Here is a 20,450-nt window from a genome sequence, read left to right as displayed (position 1 = left end):
AACGGTCGTTTTTCGACTTAAAAATGAAATTTATATAAAACCGATTTAAAAACTTAAACCATGACATTTATTAACTTAAAACATCATATTATTAATTATTGCGCATCTTTTTCGGCTTGATCGATCGTCTCTTGCTCGGTTTGGTATTAAAGGTTTCGTTTAATGTACCGACGTACCATTAAATCGAAATTCTTTTTCTGTGCTTTAATTCACTTATCCCGAAGCATTAATGCTTCGTAAAATCACTAAATATTATAGATATCGTCTATAATTGAACCCTCGATTTGTTCGGGTTTCAATAACTATCGATCGATTAATTGCATATTCAATACGATGAATTATATATTCGCGTACAATCAATACAGTGAACCATGTATTCTCGTATAATTACTATGGTAATTCATGTACCCGACATTAAATATGACGTAACTACTGTCTACCGGTTAGGGTATACCTGGTTTCGTCGGAATCGTTACAGACGTTAACCTCCTTAGGCGTACGGTTCACTCGAGAGCGAATGAGGGAGTTATAGGGAGACGGTCTACTATCGCACGTCCGGCGATGCCTAATGCCAATAATTGGCAGATTCCGACCAACGTCATGAATTCCATTACTAATTCTGCCCCATTTCATGGACTTGAAGACGAGGACGCGCCTGTACATCTGAACAAATTCACTCGTATTTGCGACACTTTCAATATTGCCAACTTCACTCGTGCTTCTATCTACCTTCATCGTTTTCCATTTTCTCTTGAGGGTTGTGCTTCATCGTGGTTGGAAAACCTTCCCCCTGGGTCCATCACTACCTGGGATAATCTTCAAGCTGAATTCCTTAAGAAGTACTTTCCGCCATCTAAAGCCTCGTGACTTCGAGCCATACCCTTTGGCTTGGGAAAGGTTCCATAATCTGCTTAGTAGATGCCCCCAACATGGTCTACTCGAATGGGCCGTAGTCTAGAAATTATATAACGGGTTGACATTTGAGATGCAGAAGAGATTCAATACGTCAGCTGGAGGAAACATGTTAGATAAGCTGGATATAAATGAGTGTGAGTCGTTGTTTGAGAGTTTCGCCCTAGCTGAGAAGCACGAGCCGTCCTCCCGAGGTACCTCTAAAACAACCACTTCTTCCGCTCGAGGCATTTATCAGGTCTCGAATGATACTAGCATCGCTGCTGCCTTAGAGGCAATGCAGACGGATATCCGAGAATTGAAGAAGATCGCTCAAAAATGCGAACTCTGTCGCTGAGGGCACGATACAGTTGATTGTCCGGTCGATCAGCAGGAGATGGTGGACTACTTGGGAAATTAGAATAGAGGAGCGAATGCCTACGGAAACTCAGGATGGAGAAATAACTCCAACTATGGTTGGAGGTTGGGAGGTAATGCTCGGGGTTTTCAGCAGAGGCAGGAGCAGGTTCAGGTTAGTGACCCAGAGGCAGCAGGGAGTTCGAGTTCGGGGAAGAGTAGCGGTATGGATCCGGATCTTAAGGAGCTTCTAACTAAGCAATCTACGATGCTTTCTCACCTTATTGATAGAGATAATACCACACAACAGAGACTAGCTGAGCACGACACCCTATTAAAGAACCAGCAGTCGTTATTTTTGCAGATGTTTCGAAATGTGGATGGGATGATGAAGCAGTATCTACCTAATAAGCAGGTCGGAGCATTTCAGGGCAGCATAAAGCTTAACCCAAAGGCACAGTTAAAGGCGGTGACCACCCGTAGTTGCAGAGGAGGTGATCGAGAGTAGTCGCCGGCAGATGATGAGGAGCCGGTGGACGAGGAGATAGAGATGGAGACTCCTGTGAGGGCACAAGAGAGGTGAGTCCCAGCAAGTACCGCGTCAAACGGCGAGTCTCCAACATAGACAGTTGTTGAGAAGAAGATTGAAGATAAGAAGAGTCCCGAAGTCGATCTTACTCGAGTTCCGTATCCCGCTCATCTTCTGCGGCAGAAGCATGACAGCAATATGGACATTTCTTGGACATGTTTAAACAACTAAAAATCAATCTTCTGTTTGTCGAGGCACTCCAACATATGCCTAAATATGCCAAATTCTTAAAAGATCATCTTTCGAATAAGAAGAAGCTAGAGGGGCTTTCGACAGTATGTCTAAATGAAGGATGCTTTGCGGTAGTCCAGAACAAGCTGCCGGAGAAATTAGCAGACCCGTGACACTTTACGATTCCGTGTTTGTTTGGCAGCTCAACTGAGAGCTACGCGTTGGCCGATTTAGGTGCTAGCATAAATCCGATGCCATATTCTCTCTACAAAAAGCTAGACCTTGGCGAGCCGGTCCCAACGCGCATGAGTTTATCCTTGGCTGACCGTTTGGTGAAATATCCGCGAGGAATCGCGGAAAACGTACTCGTTAAAGTCTATAAATTCATTTTCCCTGTGGATTTTGTTATTCTCGACATGGAGGCTGACGATCAGGTCCCACTCATTTTGGGGATGACCCTTCCTGCGTACTGCTAAAGCGCTTATTGACGTCTTCGACGGCAAAATTACACTTCGTGTAGGGGAGGAGAACGTCACCTTCGATGTCGTCAAATCTGTCACACCCCAACCTACGGCGGAAATGTCGGGGCGCGAACTGATTGCCACAGCTCTCAAGGTACTATCATGCAATATTTATATGACAATATCTATTAATTTTATTCAATTCCAAATAAATCAAATACAAAATACAACTCATTAAACAAACAATAAGCACAAATTTAATTCTTGATTTTATCTTTTCAAACATAATTCTTCACTAAATCTTCACAAAGTCTTGCAATTAATTCAAGCGATAACCTGCATATGCGTATAAAATAGAATTTTGTCAACAACACATGTTGAGTGAGCAACACACCAGTTTAGTTGTACATATAGTATATATAACAAAACTATGTAGCTGCAACAAGTCATATGAGAATAACAAAATAACCAAATGAGCAAGTATAACTGAGATGTCGAGAAGCACAAAGGCTAACGACTGGCGTATGATCATACTAGACTGAGATTATGTTGGACCTCTCTGAATGCAAAAGCATACAAAGCAAATAAGCACATAAACAAGTAAGGTATAAGTTGTTAACACATAAGACAAAGTTGCAATTTTGAGTATAAGTATATATATGAAAAGTATATTTACGCATATGTCCCCAAAACATTGAAAGCGGTAAAATAGAGGAATGTGGTACTCACCTCGATAGACGAACAAAAGTGAAAAGAGAATATTAAGAATAACAACTGAGGATCATGACCCATTATTAAACGCGTTGACGATAAGGCCTATAAAGGAAAAAGGTAAATACGGATACTCTAAGTAAATGTACAAGATCGATTATGAAAACTCGATAACCATTATTAAATTAATATTATAATAATATAATATTATATATAAAGATTTATTATTTAAAACAATTAATTTTATTATAAAACACTACTAGAAAATTGAGCAATTGCCATCAAAATTTGCTACCGAAAAAAATGGTAGCAAAGTTAGCGACCGATTTAGCAAAATTGCTACCGAAAATGACAATCAAGCGTAGCGGTAGCTAAGCGGTCAAAGTTTCTGCAACCGTTTATTTTCGGTGGCTAGGCGGTCGGAGTTTTTGCAACCGTTTATTTTGCGGTCGGAGTTTTTGCAACCGTTTATTTCCGGTAACTAGGTGGTCGGAATTTTTGCAACCATCTATTTTGCGGTCGGAGTTTTGGCAACCGTTTATTTTGCGGTCGGAGTTTTTGCAACCGTTTATTTTGCGGTCGGAGTTTTTGCAATTGTTTATTTTCGGTAGCTAGGTGGTCGGAATTTTTGCAACCGTTTATTTTGCGGTTGAGTTTTTGCAACTGTTTATTTTCGGTCGCTAGGTGGTCGGAATTTTTGCAACCGTTTATTTTGCGGTCGGATTTTTTGCAACCATTTATTTTTAGTGGCTAGACGGTCGGAGATTTTGCAACCGATTATTTTGCGGTCAGAGTTTTTACATGGGATGAGAGTTTTTACAACCGTGACCTAGGCGGTCAGAGTTTTTACATAGTTTTTGCTTGGATTTGCGACCGTCATATATCGGTAGCAGTAGATTTAACAATTGCGAATGTACGGATGTTAAATATGTGTAGAATAACCTTATTTTTCTCCTTTGATTTATTCAATCTGGGCATATCCACTTTCTACATTTCAGGGTGAAGAAACGTGGATCTACTCACTGGTAGCAGATCTACTTTCCTCGGATGTGATTAAACTATTTCACCGATGGTTCTTCTGGATCCGAGTTCTTCCACCTACAAAATGAACAGCGCCGTTACTTACCCCTCAGAAAGGGACAGAGGGGTCCTCTTTGGGGTAACCCTCCGGCGTGAGAATCAGTATCTTTTTGAGAAGATAATAATGTTGTATGTAAGTGAATCTCAAGAGTATTGCTGATCGCTGAATACTCTTGATTTGTGTGACTGTGTGTTTTCTCTGTAACTGACTGTGAGTGAATATAATTCAATGTGATTGAATGTGATATCACTGCTTGTAACTGTCAATGATTGAGTGTGAATGAATGTCCCATCAAAGTGGAGTTGATGCTGTATTTATAGTGCTAGGGTTTCCACTGGTTGGGCTCAGCCTCGTTGGCCTCCTCCAACCGCACTGCGCCATGTGTCCTCTGGGACACCTGGCGCTTTCTCGTTGGTTGTAATTATGTGGTAGCACATGTGTCATGCTGAGTTGTCGACCTTTCATTTGGCAGCTGTCAATATCAGCATATTCTTACTCCTTAAAAAGATGCCTTCTAGAAGATTGTCTGACGTGCACAATCAAGGTCGCCCTAATCCTGACTTGAATAAGGACGAGGTTGATTATGTGCACGTGTGATATGCGCCCATCCTGAGGATGCGCGAAGTCTTCTTTTTATTCTCACGCGCAGATATTTCATGCGCAGGTGTGATATGCACGAGCGTGTGATATGCGCCGCGCGATTGTGCGCCGCGCGCATATGCGACGCGCGAGCATATGTGATGTGCAAGAGCATGTGATATGCGCCGCGCGTTGATGCGCCGCGCGCATATGTGATGCGCGAGCATATGATGCCTGAGCATGTTTTGTATGCGCCATGCGCCTAGGTTTTGGCTTTGTGCCTTGATAATGTCTTTATCTTGTGGGTTGACCCGCCTTGATTGGTGTTGAGGCGGGTACATACCTCTTCAAGCCCCCCCAGTCTAATGTGTGTCTTATCTCGCGCGAGCGTGGTAAGATAGATATTAGACTCACTGAATTGTCCATTTATAGGGGGTTTTGTCGTTTTCTTGGTTGTTTCCGTCATCGCGCGAAGTTCTATCCACTTTGTTGAAAACCAAAGGTCCAAACACGTGGTTGGTTGGTGGTGACGTGCGCCATAAACGTGTCAGACGTTTCGTGTGCTCGAGGTGCTACAGTTGCCTTTCACGTCCTCTCACAGCTGTCTTGAACACGTGTCGCGCTCGCATTGGTTAGTACCTGCGAGTGGGGGCGCGTGTCTGTTCCGTGGCAGGTCGGTTTGTCACCTCAGACAGCTGTTAGGGACACGTGTCGCGCCTTCGTTGGGTTGCCCCTGCGAGTGGGGGCGCGTGGAATCCGATCAGCTGCCACTTTTCTCTCTCCTGGTCCTATAAAAGCAGGCCCTTAGGAAATTTTATGCTCATCTTTATTGTTGTTCAAATTCGAATTCCTGCTTTCACATTCTGATTTGAGTGTTTACATCGATTCGAATCCTCGATTATCAGCTATTACAGTTGTATGTCTGATAGTTCATACTCGTCTAGCCCTTCAATCACCTCCGTTGCCTCTCGAAGACGCCGTGTGAAATCTGTGGTGATGTCGACATTGAAGCAAAAGGGGAAGGGGAAGAAGGTTGTTGAAACCACATCGGAGGAGGTAGGGAGGACCAAGGCCACCAAAAGGTGGAATGAAATCCCCTGCAAATTGAAGCAGGCGGATCTCGACAACCTCATCACCTCTCAGGGTTTTCCCACCCTGTTTGGCTGCATGTTGCCTAGGTCCGGGCAAACGGCGGCGAACCCGCCTGCCGGCTATATATCCCTATATAGCCACTTTTTCAGCCACTGCAACCTTCGTCTCCCGATGACAAGGTTTGTGGGTGCACTGTTGAAGTTCTATGGGATTCACATATCCCAAGTCCATCCGTTTGGACTCGTGCGCGTGACTCACTTTGAGTTCATGTGCAAATCCCAGCGCGAGGAACCCACTCCTCGGCGCTTTCAATATTTTTATAAGGCCAAGATCCAAGACAATTGGATATCTTTTATTCCTCGCAGTCAGAAGGTGAAGTGCTCCACTGTTTCATTCAAGAGCCTTCATGACTGGTCAGAGAGGTTTTTTTACATTAAGGCCGGTGTGATCCCCATCCGTATGACCATGCGCTCTATCACTTCTGCGCCTGCGGATGAGGATGTCCTCAAGAACCCAACTGGCGCATGGGTTAAGAAACTGACCGCCGAACCATCCCCCGCGAAGAAGATTTGCGAGGAGGCGCTGGTTGGGGTCGGCATGAGCAGGCTCTGGGCCGACAGCGCGCTTGAGCCCGTTATCCAAGTCGACGGGTTGTGTAGGTTTTTTTTTTTTTTTTTTTTTTTTTTTATTTTTTATTTTTTTTATTGCGCTAACATCCTTCTTTTGCTGATATCATTTAACTCGTCTTTGCGCAGTCACCAAGGATTACATCCTTGCCGCTTATGATGAACATGTGGAGGGCGGCTCCGTCGAACTTGGCATTGGGGAGGTTGGTTTCCCGGATCGCTTCGATGACATGTTCATCCCAGTGGATCTGGATTTTGACTTTGACGGTGACGCGCCTGGTAAGCCTTCGCACTCTTGCTCATTCCTTTAGAAGACCCAAGCTTATTAACAGTTCTGTCGCTTGTTTTTGTAGATGCGCTTGAAAACTACGAGCTAGAGCTCGCGGAAGAGGAGGAGGAGGAGGAAGAGGAGGCGCCTCTACTAAAGCGCAAAGCTAAGGGGAAATCTGGCGCAGGGGCCAGTAAGAAACAGAAGAAAGAGGACACCCCTGTCGCTCATCCCCATGCTCAAACGAAGAGACGCCTGTTGGTGTAGGGATCCCCAATGCGCCGTGCGCTGGCGATGGTACAGCATTAAATTGGGCAATCGTTCCCCTACCCAGGATCATATTGTGGCATGACGTGGTGGGCAAGACCAAGAAGTTGACCACTTCGGCTCGCTTGTGCTCATCATCCCCCATAGTTAATTCAAACTGAATCTGGCCTAGGGGATGTATGATTTCATTTGAGACACCACAGATTGGTGCGTTCACAATTTCGAGCCGAGCTTGGTCTGCCGGGTCTAACTTTCTGAAACACTGCTCATACATAATGTCAGATTCGCTTCCAGTGTCCACCAGGACCTTTGACACTTCGTAATGAGCAATGTGTGTGGTAATAACGAGAGGACTGCTTATTGAAGGGCCTCCCCTGATTCTTGGGAAGATGACTTGCTGCTCGCGCCAATCTCCGTGAATTTGCGCGCTTCTCTTTCTTGACGTCTGCCCTTGTCGTCCCCCCTCAGCCACACAGATTCTTTTGTACTTCTTGCTGGCAGAGGCTCCCTCCGGTTGCTCATCTTCTATTCTTTGGTTTTTTACCAAGTGAGCCAGCCTGCCAGACTTTACATCCTTCTCGATCGCATCCTTTAAATGATGGCATGCGTCGGTGTTGTGGCCCGGGGACCTGTGAAATTCACAATATTTGCCACTGTTTTGCGGCCCCTTGTAGTGTAGTTGCTTGGGAGGCTTGAATTGGACATTCTCAGTACTTAACACCTGTGAAGGTGTTTTAGTGAGGGGAGTCCATATTCTTGGCAGAGGTCTGCTAGGATCTCTGCCGCCCTCCCTCTTGTCACTCTCCCCGTGTTTACGAGCATCCTTTTGGGGCTGGGGTGAGCTTGGTTGCGCTTGTTTTTCCGCGGAAGAAAAACTTGTTGGCTGCAACCTGGACCATACAGAGTTCTGTTTGGCCCTCTTCTCTTTGCTGCGCGGTGATTCAGCCTGATGCGCTCTTTCTCTTGCCCTATCTTGGGCAATCTGTTTCTCATTTCTCGCGAAAACTCGCGATGCCTCCATTAACTTGGCCCACGTGGTGGGCATACCATCCTTGCTTACGAGAGCTCGTCGTAACTGATCACTGCGCGCGCCTTGTATAAAGGCCACGCGCAGGAGCTGCTCAGTTATGCCCCCGATTGCCAGGGACTCCTGATTGAAACGAGTGATGTAATCTTCAATCGTTTCATCATTCCTGCGGATGCAGTGCATGATGTCATCAGGATCGCGCGTGTGCCTGCGCTGCTGTACGAAGTGGGCCTGGAACTTTTCTAACAGTTCCTCGAACCCATCAATTTGCCCTGTCGGCAAGCTCTCGAACCATACTCGCGCTGCGCCCGTGAGGCAGCGGGCAAACATATGACACCATGTTGGCATCGTCCAGCTCTCTAGGTTTCCCGTGTTATAGAAACCTTGCAAAAAGTCATCTGGATCTGTCGTGCCATCATATTTCCCCAGACCACTTGGCATCTTGGTCTTGTGCTGGATGGGAGCCTGCGCGATGCGCGCAGTAAACTTTGAGTGTTTTACCAGGATGGCTGGTCTGTAGGGGGTGGTTACGTCCACTTGCCCTCTGACCGGTGGGCTGTATGGCATGTGCAGATCCGGATCTGCTCTGGCTCCTGGCGCCATGTTCACAGGCGCGCGGAGCTGCGAGCCTCCTGCATGAGTATCCCTTGTCTTTCTCATGCTATGCACCTCTTCATCACTGAACTCTGTGTGTGCAGTGTGAACAGAATGCCCTTCTTCCGGCGCGCGCGGCCTTTTTGTGGGCTGCTTCTCCATCGCTTGCCTTTGTGTTTGGTCGGCTAGCTTCTTCTGTTTGATCATTTCAGTGTATTTATCCATCAGACGCCGCTGCTCATTTATGAGCCATTCATTCGGATCGTCTGCTTCATCTTCTGGACCCATTGGTCCTTTCAACTTCGCGCCGGCCATATTTTGTAACGTGTGATCGTCTGGAGGAGTTTCAGTCTGGCCGTGAGGGGTTGTGACGAAGGGACGGTTGCTGGTGGTACGCGTAGAATCACGCGGAACCCTCAGAACCTGCTGTCCGTCGTTAACACCCTCACGTTCAATATCCTCCAGAGCTTGATCAATGTTACGAACTCCAGAAACCATGGTGATTGAATTTTTTAGATCTGGATGAGATCTGATTGCCGTTTGTAACAGTGGATGGCGCCAATGAAGAAACGTGGATCTACTCACTGGTAGCAGATCTACTTTCCTCGGATGTGATTAAACTATTTCACCGATGGTTCTTCTGGATCCGAGTTCTTCCACCTACAAAATGAACAGCGCCGTTACTTACCCCTCAGAAAGGGACAGAGGGGTCCTCTTTGGGGTAACCCTCCGGCGTGAGAATCAGTATCTTTTTGAGAAGATAATAATGTTGTATGTAAGTGAATCTCAAGAGTATTGCTGATCGCTGAATACTCTTGATTTGTGTGACTGTGTGTTTTCTCTGTAACTGACTGTGAGTGAATATAATTCAATGTGATTGAATGTGATATCACTGCTTGTAACTGTCAATGATTGAGTGTGAATGAATGTCCCATCAAAGTGGAGTTGATGCTGTATTTATAGTGCTAGGGTTTCCACTGGTTGGGCTCAGCCTCGTTGGCCTCCTCCAACCGCACTGCGCCATGTGTCCTCTGGGACACCTGGCGCTTTCTCGTTGGTTGTAATTATGTGGTAGCACATGTGTCATGCTGAGTTGTCGACCTTTCATTTGGCAGCTGTCAATATCAGCATATTCTTACTCCTTAAAAAGATGCCTTCTAGAAGATTGTCTGACGTGCACAATCAAGGTCGCCCTAATCCTGACTTGAATAAGGACGAGGTTGATTATGTGCACGTGTGATATGCGCCCATCCTGAGGATGCGCGAAGTCTTCTTTTTATTCTCACGCGCAGATATTTCATGCGCAGGTGTGATATGCACGAGCGTGTGATATGCGCCGCGCGATTGTGCGCCGCGCGCATATGCGACGCGCGAGCATATGTGATGTGCAAGAGCATGTGATATGCGCCGCGCGTTGATGCGCCGCGCGCATATGTGATGCGCGAGCATATGATGCCTGAGCATGTTTTGTATGCGCCATGCGCCTAGGTTTTGGCTTTGTGCCTTGATAATGTCTTTATCTTGTGGGTTGACCCGCCTTGATTGGTGTTGAGGCGGGTACATACCTCTTCACAGGGTTTGTATTTTCCTCTAAGCCCATCCGATTTCTGATTTCTTCTTCATGGAAGGTATATTTGTTGTTATTATTATTATTATTATTATTATTATTATTATTATTATTATTATTATCAGTAGTAGTAGTATTCACTTTCTTGACTTGGTGGTTATGGTAGTATCAAATTTAGTTTATAAATTTGACAAAATAGCATGATTTGTTATCATAGCACTAAAATAATATGTCTAGCTTAAATATGTTTTCGTTATTTCCCGCATTATTATATTTTGCTAATAATTATGTGTTTGCAACATATTTGTTTTTTAGAAAATTTTGAGGCATATTTGAAAGCAAAAACTTGTATTTATATCTATTCATTCGTTGTGAAAACTAAAAGACTTATACTATTAATCAAATATACAAGCAGTGAACATGTATTTTATTTCCCTTTCAGAAGGCTAAATATGCCTTACGCATTATAAATAGAAAAAAAAATTAGTTAATTGTAACACTCCATTTCACTAAATAAACATACAGAATGTCATGGTGTTTTACTTTGTACGAGAAATGCACTACATAGTAGGATTATGCTATTGTTGTCGTTGGCTTAGTTGCATTGTGTTTTTATTTAAACTTCAACTTAATTTAAATGGTAAATGAGTCGAGCACAATCTTGAAAAACTACTCGTAAGCCGAACTTGAGCTTTAAGAATAGAGATTAAAACAAACCAAGCTTAAGCTCAAGCTCGAGTTATATGAAAGTTAAATAAACCGAGCTCGGGCCTATTTGAGTTCTGGCTCGGCTCTGCTAAGCAACACCAACATCAAATGTTGTCACCACTCACCAGTCACCACATAAAAATAAAAAAATACTGTAAAGTTTATTTCTAAAACATATAGGGGTAAATTATTAATTTCTAAAACATATATAGGGCTCGTTTGCAATCTCTGTTGAACATCTCTCATGTCAGTCCGTCACGACGATCATCAATCTCTGCTCATCCGCTGCCGTTAACATCACTCCGGCGATCTACGTTGCGAGATAACGTCACTCTGACGATCTCCGCTGCCGCTTCATCGGTTAATTCGTCCGGTTCGTTTTCTCATCACTTTTTACCAATTAGTTGCCATGGATTTTGATTGATTGTTAGTATTAACGATTAGGTTATATCGGTTAAATTCTCAATAGTGCCGGTTATTGTTAGGTTGTTCGGTTAGGTTAGATTGCTAATTAGTTATTTGTAATGATTTTATGAAGATACTTTACTATAATCACGTAATATGTGTTGTAGCTGATTGATTTGTAATGATTTAGTGATTGTTGAATCTAGTGATTCAGTGATTGTTGGATCTGAACTGAATCTGAATTGATTTTCGTCTATTATTTTCGCATTCTAGGGTTTTAGAGATAAATCTTGTTATTCGGTGATTGTTGGATATGATTCTAGGGTTTTAGAGCTTTATACGAGTCATTTAGTGGTTTTTGGGGGTGATTTTGATGATTAATTGATCCTAGAGAATAGAAGGGATTGATGCTGCTCACCAGGTGTTCAGTGAAATGCCTAACAGATTAGAAGTGAGATAAAGCATAGGGAATTTAGCAATCTGTCTAGGTTAGGATTTAATTAATCATTAACAAGAGATTATGGTGATCAATAATTGTCGAACACTATGTTTTTAATCTGACGCATTTTTTGGGTTGATTATAATTGGTCAAACATGCCAGAAACATGCAAACTTATGTTTTTAATGCATAAAACGTTCTAAATGGTCTTATTTAGATGATTTAGATAAGGCTTTTAAACGAATCGAGTGAATACTACGGAGCATGTTCGTATTTGTTCATTTACTTTTTCTGGCAACTGATCGAAAATGAAGAAGTAAAGCAGCATGCTCGTTTAAACCTTGGTTTTGTCTTGTAATTGTCATGCCCATGCTTGACTACATATTTATGTACTAATAGTTTAGCCATCTTTATATACATGTTTATAGTTCAATAGCACAATATTATTCAGCAATGTTGTTATTCTTATTAATTATTTTTCCTTTTCTATCGTTATAGGAGGAAATAGAAGTATTGATTCAAATACGTGTTTAAACTGTACGAGTCGACAATTGAAGTGTGTTTTCTCTACTACTTTGCTTGCACAAGGTATGCAACTCACCCTTACCTGTCATATGCATAAATATATGATAGTTGGCTATTTTATTTATTAACAAAATCAGTTTAGGAACTCAAAAAACAGGTTGACTATACTAATTGCATATGAACTAATTAAAGACCAGTAGATCATGAACCGCTAGATCTAAAACTAATTCTCCTTTACCAATAATTTTAATAGGTATGATTATGAATGCAAACTATAATATTTAAGTGGTTTCATGGGTCTTACACTTTACTTGCATATGCCTAGTAAAATACCTAGTATCAATTTATAACTCGTTAAACATGTTTGTCGCAGCCCGTTAATAGTATGATCATATACCATGGGCCCGTTTACAACTCATCTGTAACATGTTTATTACAACCCCGCTGTAAACGGTTTATTGCAGCCCGTTTATAGTTTGAAAGTTTGACTTGTGAAAGTCAAACTATCACTTTAGTTTTCATAATAATCAGTTTAGGATCGAAAGGCGTGCTTAGTAACTGGTTGTTTGAGATTACAATTCATTTTAGACAAGTTGCAAACGGGTTGGCTAGATTATATTTAGTTATAGCCTGTTAATAATATGATTATATACCATGGGCTCGTTTACAACTCACATATAACCTGCTTATTACAGCCTGTTTATAGTTTGATTATAAGTCATCGGCTCGTTTACAAATCGTTTACAAACTGCATGGCAGCTGCCTGTTGTTGTCATTCTGTTTTTAGCAAGTGTCTTTACTGCAGCCTTTTAGTCGGTTTTCGCTGTTGTGGTTACAGATTCCGGTCTATCGTTGATCGGATGACGATTGTGACTCGGTGTTTTGTCGGCAGCTTTACAGTCTAATTTGAGTCAGCTTGGTTGACAAGTTTACATTAACAGGTAAACTCTTGTATTATTTATGGGATTGCGAGTCAAAACAATGGGAATCTTGGGGCTTTTATTTTGTATATATTATATACCTTTGTTTGAAGTAAATTATTATTTTAGATGTAAAACATGCCAGCAAGATTGCAGCTCCATTAGTCAAAAGATTGCAGCTTTGTTAGTTAAGGAGCAGATGTGCGGTTCATCTCTGCCTTGTCGAATTCCTCCAAAGCGGATTCTCATGCGAGGACCATGGCATCGACAAGCCTCCAAATTTCATGTAAGCCGCCATCAATCATACCAATATTTGATTATGGTTTGAAAAAAATGCATAATTTATTTAAAACATTAATGACTTGCATAATGAATTCAACCGGTTAGTGTATCAGCTAACTACTTTTTTGGCTGCATTTCAGATCATTTGTTTTTCCATCTAGATTGGTGGTGGTGATAAAGCATGTAGGGTAGTTTTGTTTTTGTATATGAAGTCTCTATTGTTATAAACGACTGTTAATATATGACAGATTTCATTGGATTTCATTGTAACATTTGGATGTCTTTAGTCTTTGATTACGATTCGTTGCGGGGGTTTGAAATACTAGTTTATATTATTTTGTAAATATTGCGTGTGTGTGTAAGTTTTTTAATATTTTAGCAAAAAAGATTACTATTGCATTGCGACCAAAGACAACAGCAAACCTTATAGTCACAAGATTTGCGACAACACCAGCGGTTACAAGATTTGCGACCGCATTAGTGGTTACAAAAGTTGCGACGGCTGCAGTGGTAGCTAGAATTGCGACCGCGACAGGGGTAGCTAGATTTGCGACTGCCTTAGTGGTTACAAAAATTGCGACCGCTGCATGGGTAGCTAGATTTGCGACCGCAGCAGGAGTCGCAAAATTTGCGGCAATGATTGCAAAATTTGCGACGGTAATAGTAGTCGCAATTGTAACAGCATTCGCAAAATGTTGCGACCTGTGTTTTTCCGATTGCATTTTCGGTTGCAAAGCGGTCGCAACAGGACAGTTGCGACCGTTTTGCGACCGAAAAGACTGTCGCAAATGCCTATTTTTCTAGTAGTGAAACATATCTTGAAAATATTATATTTTTTTCTTTAGTTTTAAAAACATATTTATATATATATATATAGTTTACTTGATATATATATATATATACGCGAATGAAAACGTGAGTTAAGAAAGTATCATAAACTCGGTTTTCAATAAAATAGTTTTATTTGATTATTAATATTAATTATATACTTAATAGAGATTTAAAAAAAATAAATAACAAAATAAACTGAAAAATCGGGGTGGCAGGGTCTCGAACCCGCGACCTGCCCCCCATAAGTTATCTGAACTAACCAGTTGGGCTTATCTAGTACATGCTATATAATCTAGACTTGATATATTTTAAACAGACACAAGCACCAGCAGATTTGATTAAGATAGCGAATTCAATTAGCCAAATCTGTTGATGTTAAAGTAAATTAGACTTAGGGATTTTGATCCCCACACAAACGCGATTCTAATGATGTAAACAATTACCTCGTATGAAGATCGGAAGAGGGTTAATCATACAGAAACAGTAGCGGCGCTGATGGGTTATGAACGAACAGAAAATAGACCAAACTAATCTAATTAAATATGGGGGTAACGTCGGCTAAGGTTTGAGGATTGAATCGTGTAAATTAATTGCATTATAACAATCGATTTCGTGTCCATCAAGAATTAGGATTGTCGGTTTAGTTATAAATGGAAAAATGGATCAAATTGATATTATATTAACATGTTTAGATCGTTTATTTAGGCCGAATATAACTATGATATCAATTAACATTATACATAGCGATAATTAAGGTCCAAGTTAACCAAATTTCGCTAATGGGAATTGGATTGGAGTTTGGATTGGGTACCCGGATAGAATAAATGGGTCTAGGGCTGGTTCGGATCTGGGTGACGGGTTATAAGATTCATATGGTTTAATAAAAATAATAGAATTTGCAATATGATCCTTGGTGTTTAGAGATGGAAACATTTAGGGGTAAAAGTTTAGTTTTGGGTTTAAATGGTATATGTTTCAAAGTATTTATATTATAATATATAGATATATATATATAATAAACATTTAAACAAAATATTAGTTGCTCAATAAACGTGATAAGATTTCCCAAACATGGAAACAAAAGGGTAACGGTTATGAAAAATAATAAGTTAAAATCTTGAGTAGTTACAGTCTCCCCTACTTTAGAGAATTTCGTCCCGAAATTGAAGAATACTATAACAACACCATTAAATTTCGAGGAAAGGAAGATTTAAAAAAAAATTATCATAACACCAAACTTTGAATAGTTAAAATAACGCTCCAAATGCAAATCCGATAAGGGCACTTATATATAGGATGTACCAGCGGCGTATCCACCATGTCCTTATCATCTTTACATTTGTACCGTTATTCCAACCAATTTCAATTCTATATTATGACACACAATCATACGCATCATGATTTCCATGCGAGGACTTCGATAATCATGTTCCGGACCATAATTATTGTTATCGTCGGATGGTCCACATTATTCGTCTCATCGTGTGGGTTTACCAATCATTTAAGTAAAACATGACTTTGAGTAAACAAAAATTTTATGGAGTTTTAATTTAAGACACTAGAAAGTCATCAAAGTATAAAATAATTTCAAAAGTTGCAGTGAATTTTAATAAAGTAAAGAAATTTTTAAGACAACTTTTAAACGTAAAGAATTAAAGTTTAAGAAGGGTAACTTATAATAGTTAGGGTCAATGAAGGTAAAGGAGTAAGATAGAAGTAGGCTTCAATAAACAATCTATTTAAATCAAAAGAAACTTTATATATTATAGAAGATAAATAGTCCAAATACGGAAATAAGGCCATAAAGAGGCGTTACAATACGTATTTAAGAAAAGACAAGATAATAAAGACAGGTAAAGAAAACGACAAAAGTCTTTGGGGTCCTTGAGTAGTTTAATTGACGTGACTTGAAGCACCTTGAGAAGTTGCATTTATAAGAGTTGTAGCAGTCAAGGTAGATTGATTTGGGGTATCTTGAATAACGTGAGCTTGAACAGCTTGCAAGAAGGTTGTTTGGTAGAAATATGTCTGGTAAACTTGAGCTTGTGGTTGCGAGGTTTGGTAGTGTTGGGTTAAGTAAGGTTGACCTTGATTGATGGGAGGAGCTTGAGGGACATAAGGTTGATGGGTTTGAGCCCGGTAAGCATGGGTCAAGTAGTATGGTGTAGTCATGGATTGGGCTTGATGAGCTTGTGTAAGTTGAGGACATGCATTACGGAGATGATTTGGGTTTCCACAATGGTAGCAAGCACCATTGAGCAAGAGTTCACGGTTGCCGATAGTACCGAGGGACCGAAGGTGAGACCATCGATTGAGGCACCACCATCCCTCGAGCTTAAAGAGCCACCTCCTCATTTGAAGTACGTTTTCTTGGACGGTGATGCCGATTTGCCTGTTATCGTTCTTCTCAGTTGACGGATGATGAGAAGTCGAGGCTGCTTGATGTGCTCAAGGCACATAAACAGGCTATTGCGTGGAAACTCGTGGACATCCAGGCCATTAACCCGAACTTTTGCACGCACAGGATACTCATGGAGGATGAGTACAAGCCTGTAATCCAACCTCAGAGGATGCTCAACCCTAACATGTCGGAGGTGGTAAAAAAGGAAGTTATCAAACTCCTCGACGCAGGCCTGATCTATCCCATCTCCGATTCTTCATGGGTGAGTCCCGTTCAGGTTGTCCCTAAGAAGGGAGGGATGGTAGTTGTCACTAACGAGCGTAACGAGCTTATTCCGACTAGGACAGTCACAGGTTGGAGGGTGTATATCGACTACAGGAGGCTTAACGACTCTACTAGGAAAGACCACTTTCCTCTTCCGTTCATCGATCAGATGTTGGAGCGTCCGTCGGGACGACAGTTTTACAGTTTTCTTGATGGATTTTCAGGTTTCCAGATCCCGGTCGCACATGAGGATCAGGAAAAGACCACATTTACATGCCCATACGGTACCTTCGCGTACAAAAATATGCCTTTCGGGTTATGTAATGCTCCAGCTACTTTCCAGCGTTGCATGGTAACGATATTCCAGGACATGATCGAGAGTTTCATGGACGATTTTTTGGTATACGGGGACTCATTCGATCAATGTCTATCTAATCATAAGAGGATGATGAAGCGATGCATAGAGACTAAGTTGATGTTGAACTGGGAGAAGTGCCACTTCATGGTGATTAAAGGCATTGTGCTCGGGCACAAGATTTCGCGCGGCGGTATTGAGGTAGACAGAGCTAAAATCGACACATCTGTAGACTTCCTCCACCGACTAGTGTGAAATTAGTTCGGAGTTTTCTCGGGCATGCGGGTTTTTATCGTAGGTTCATTAGAGATTTTTCTAAGATCACCCGGCCCATGACTCGCCTTCTAGAGAAGGACGTCACATTCGACTTCGATGCTGATTGTCTGAAGGCGTTTGAGTTTCTCAAGGGGCAGTTGGTTAATGCCCCGTCTTAGTAGCACCCGACTGGAGCTTACCCTTCGAGCTCATGTGCGAAGCTAGTGATTTTGCATTCGGGGCTGTTTTAGGTCAGCGGAAGGACAAGCGCTTCCATCCTATCTATTAAACAAGTAAGACCCTCAATGATGCTCAGGAGAATTACACGATTACTGAGAAGGAGCTTCTAGCATTGGTCTTCGCGTTCGACAAATTTCGTTCTTATCTTGTGTTGTCCAAAACCATCATTTATACTGATCATGCGGCATTGCGATACCTTTTCTCCAAGAAAGATGCCAAGCCTCGCCTGATACGATGGATTCTCTTTCTTTCCGACTTCGATATTGAGATTAGAGATAAAAAAAGGAGCGGAGAATGTTGCTGCGGATCGCTTATCACGTCTGGAGGATCCGAAGAAAGAGGAAATTAAAGAGGATGTCATCGGGGATAAGTTTCCCCACGAGTCGTTGATGATGGTAAGATTGAGATTTGAGAGAGAGCCAGTTTTGTACGTGAGTGCTGAAGAGGAGGGTCTGTCGTGGTTCTCCGACATTGCGAATTATCTGGCTGAAGGAGTGGTGGTCAAGGACATGAGTTATCAGCAGAGGAGGAAGTTTTTCGCAGACGCCAGCCACTCCATATGGGATGCGCCGTATTTGTTTCGTGTAGGCTCCGATCGAGTGTTGAGAAGGTGTGTGAGTAGGGAAGAGGGGCGTGAGATTCTTAGGCATTGTCATGAGGGTTTAACTGGAGGTCATCATGGTTCATCTTCCGCCGCTAGGAAATTTCTAGATTTCGGCTTTTTTTGGCCATCGATTTTCAAAGACTCACACAAGTTTGTCAGACAATGTGACGCATGTCAGCGCATTGGTAACATCTCATCCCTTAATGAGATGCCCCAAAACCCTATTCAGGTTTGTGAGGTTTTTGACGTTTGGGGCATTGATTTCATGGGTCTGTTCCCCTCTTCTCGAGGGAACCGATACATTCTCGTGGCTATCGACTACGTTTCCAAGTGGGTTGAAGCTCAAGCCTTGCTCACTAACGACGCCCGAGTTGTAGTGGGATTCTTGAAGAGGTTGTTCTGTCGGTTTGGTACTCCCAAGGCCTTGATCAGTGATAGGGGCACACATTTCTGTAATGCCCATATGGAGAAGGCGTTGGCACGGTATGGGGTCACCCACCGATTGTCTACCGCCTATAATCCACAGACGAGTGGGCAAGTGGAGAACGCAAACCGAGGAGTGAAGCGAATTCTAGAGAAAACTGTCGGCAAGAACCGAAAGGACTGTTATGACAAGTTGGATGACGCACTTTGGGCTTTCCGCACAGCGTTTAAAACGCCTATTGGGACCACACCCTTTAGGATGGTTTATGGGAAAGCGTGCCATCTACCGATTGAGTTAGAGCATAGAGCATATGGGCGTTGAGATCCGCTAATCTTGACCTAACCCAAACTGCGAAAAACCGGTGTCTCCAAATTCATGAGGTTTAGGAGCTGAGAGATGAGGCGTACGCGAGATCATGGAGTTATAGGGAGCGTACGAAGGCGTTGCATGATCGAAAGTTAAAGAAGGTGAAAGAGTTCAAGTGTGGGGATCGAGTGTTGGTTTATAATTCCCATCTGAAGTTGTTTCCAGGTAAGCTTAGATCGAGATGGGTTGGTCCGTATACGGTGAAGGCGGCATTCCCGCACGATGCAGTTGAGTTAGTTGGTCATGAGGGGAGAGCGTGGAAGGTGAACGGCCATAGGTTAAAGCATTATATCGGTGGGCCGGTTGATTCGGTCGAGGAAGATGTATTTCTCCTCGATATCCCTACATTGATTGCTTGATAGGGATAGGCCTCGGGTAATACCTGAGTGTAGAGTTTGTATACTTTTTATTTGTTTTCTATTATTTTTGTATTTTGAGTCTGTTTTAAGTTTTTAGAGTCTGTTTGATGTCTGCTTTGGGTGCTTTGAGCTTTGTTTTGCAGGTTTGGATACTTTCGTTCGTACTCAATCTCCATTCGGACGGGGGCGTTCTAGCTTATTTGATTGTAGAGGGTACCCAGAAGCTGTCGCCCCGAAAGAAATGCTATACGGTCGCTTTATTGGAACATGACATACACAGATCATTGCCATATTACCAGGGGAATCTGTTCCATTTTCTTTATGCTTTGTTTTATTTTATTTTATTTTATTTTATTTTATTTCTGCTTTATTTTTGTTTTTTTCTTGTCTCCCATTGAGGAGAATGTGAAATTTAAGTATGGGGCTGGGAAACTGACGTTTTTAGATTTTTATAAAAAAAATTTCAAAAAAAAAAAACAAAAAATAGATATAAAAAACAAAAAAAAAGATATATATAAAAAAATTGAAAAACTTAAAAAAAATGTCCCAAAAATATATTTTGCGTATAGGGTTTAGGGTTGATCTTTTAAAACTACTATTATATATGAGATTAAATAAAAGGTAGCGCACTTAATTTGGGATGTGTCGGTAGGCCCAACTAGCTTTGATAACCCTCTTTAGCATATTTTATATATCTAATTATTTGAAAAACGGTGAGACCGAATTTCGATTCTTATGGAGGATTACCATAATCTAAAAACTTTGAGAGTGTAAGACTTAAATGCACTGAA

General features: G+C 41.9%; 1 long non-coding RNA gene across 1 annotated transcript; it reads left to right on the top strand.

The window, feature by feature from the left end:
* The first annotated feature begins 11,201 nt into the window (after positions 1-11,201).
* Positions 11,202-13,652, top strand: LOC143552428 (uncharacterized). The gene is made up of 4 exons (XR_013138650.1): positions 11,202-11,349; positions 12,332-12,421; positions 13,197-13,299; positions 13,408-13,652. It is a non-coding gene; the product is annotated as an uncharacterized LOC143552428 (long non-coding RNA).
* Positions 13,653-20,450: the final 6,798 nt, after the last annotated feature.

This window comes from Bidens hawaiensis, unplaced genomic scaffold (genome assembly GCF_021521415.1).
Source record: "Bidens hawaiensis isolate Kalapana, Puna unplaced genomic scaffold, B.hawaiensis_p1.1 tig00016869_1, whole genome shotgun sequence".
Classification (NCBI taxonomy): Eukaryota; Viridiplantae; Streptophyta; class Magnoliopsida; order Asterales; family Asteraceae; genus Bidens; species Bidens hawaiensis.
The sequence above is the reverse complement of the archived record's forward strand: the minus strand, read 5'-3'. Positions and strand labels throughout refer to the sequence as shown.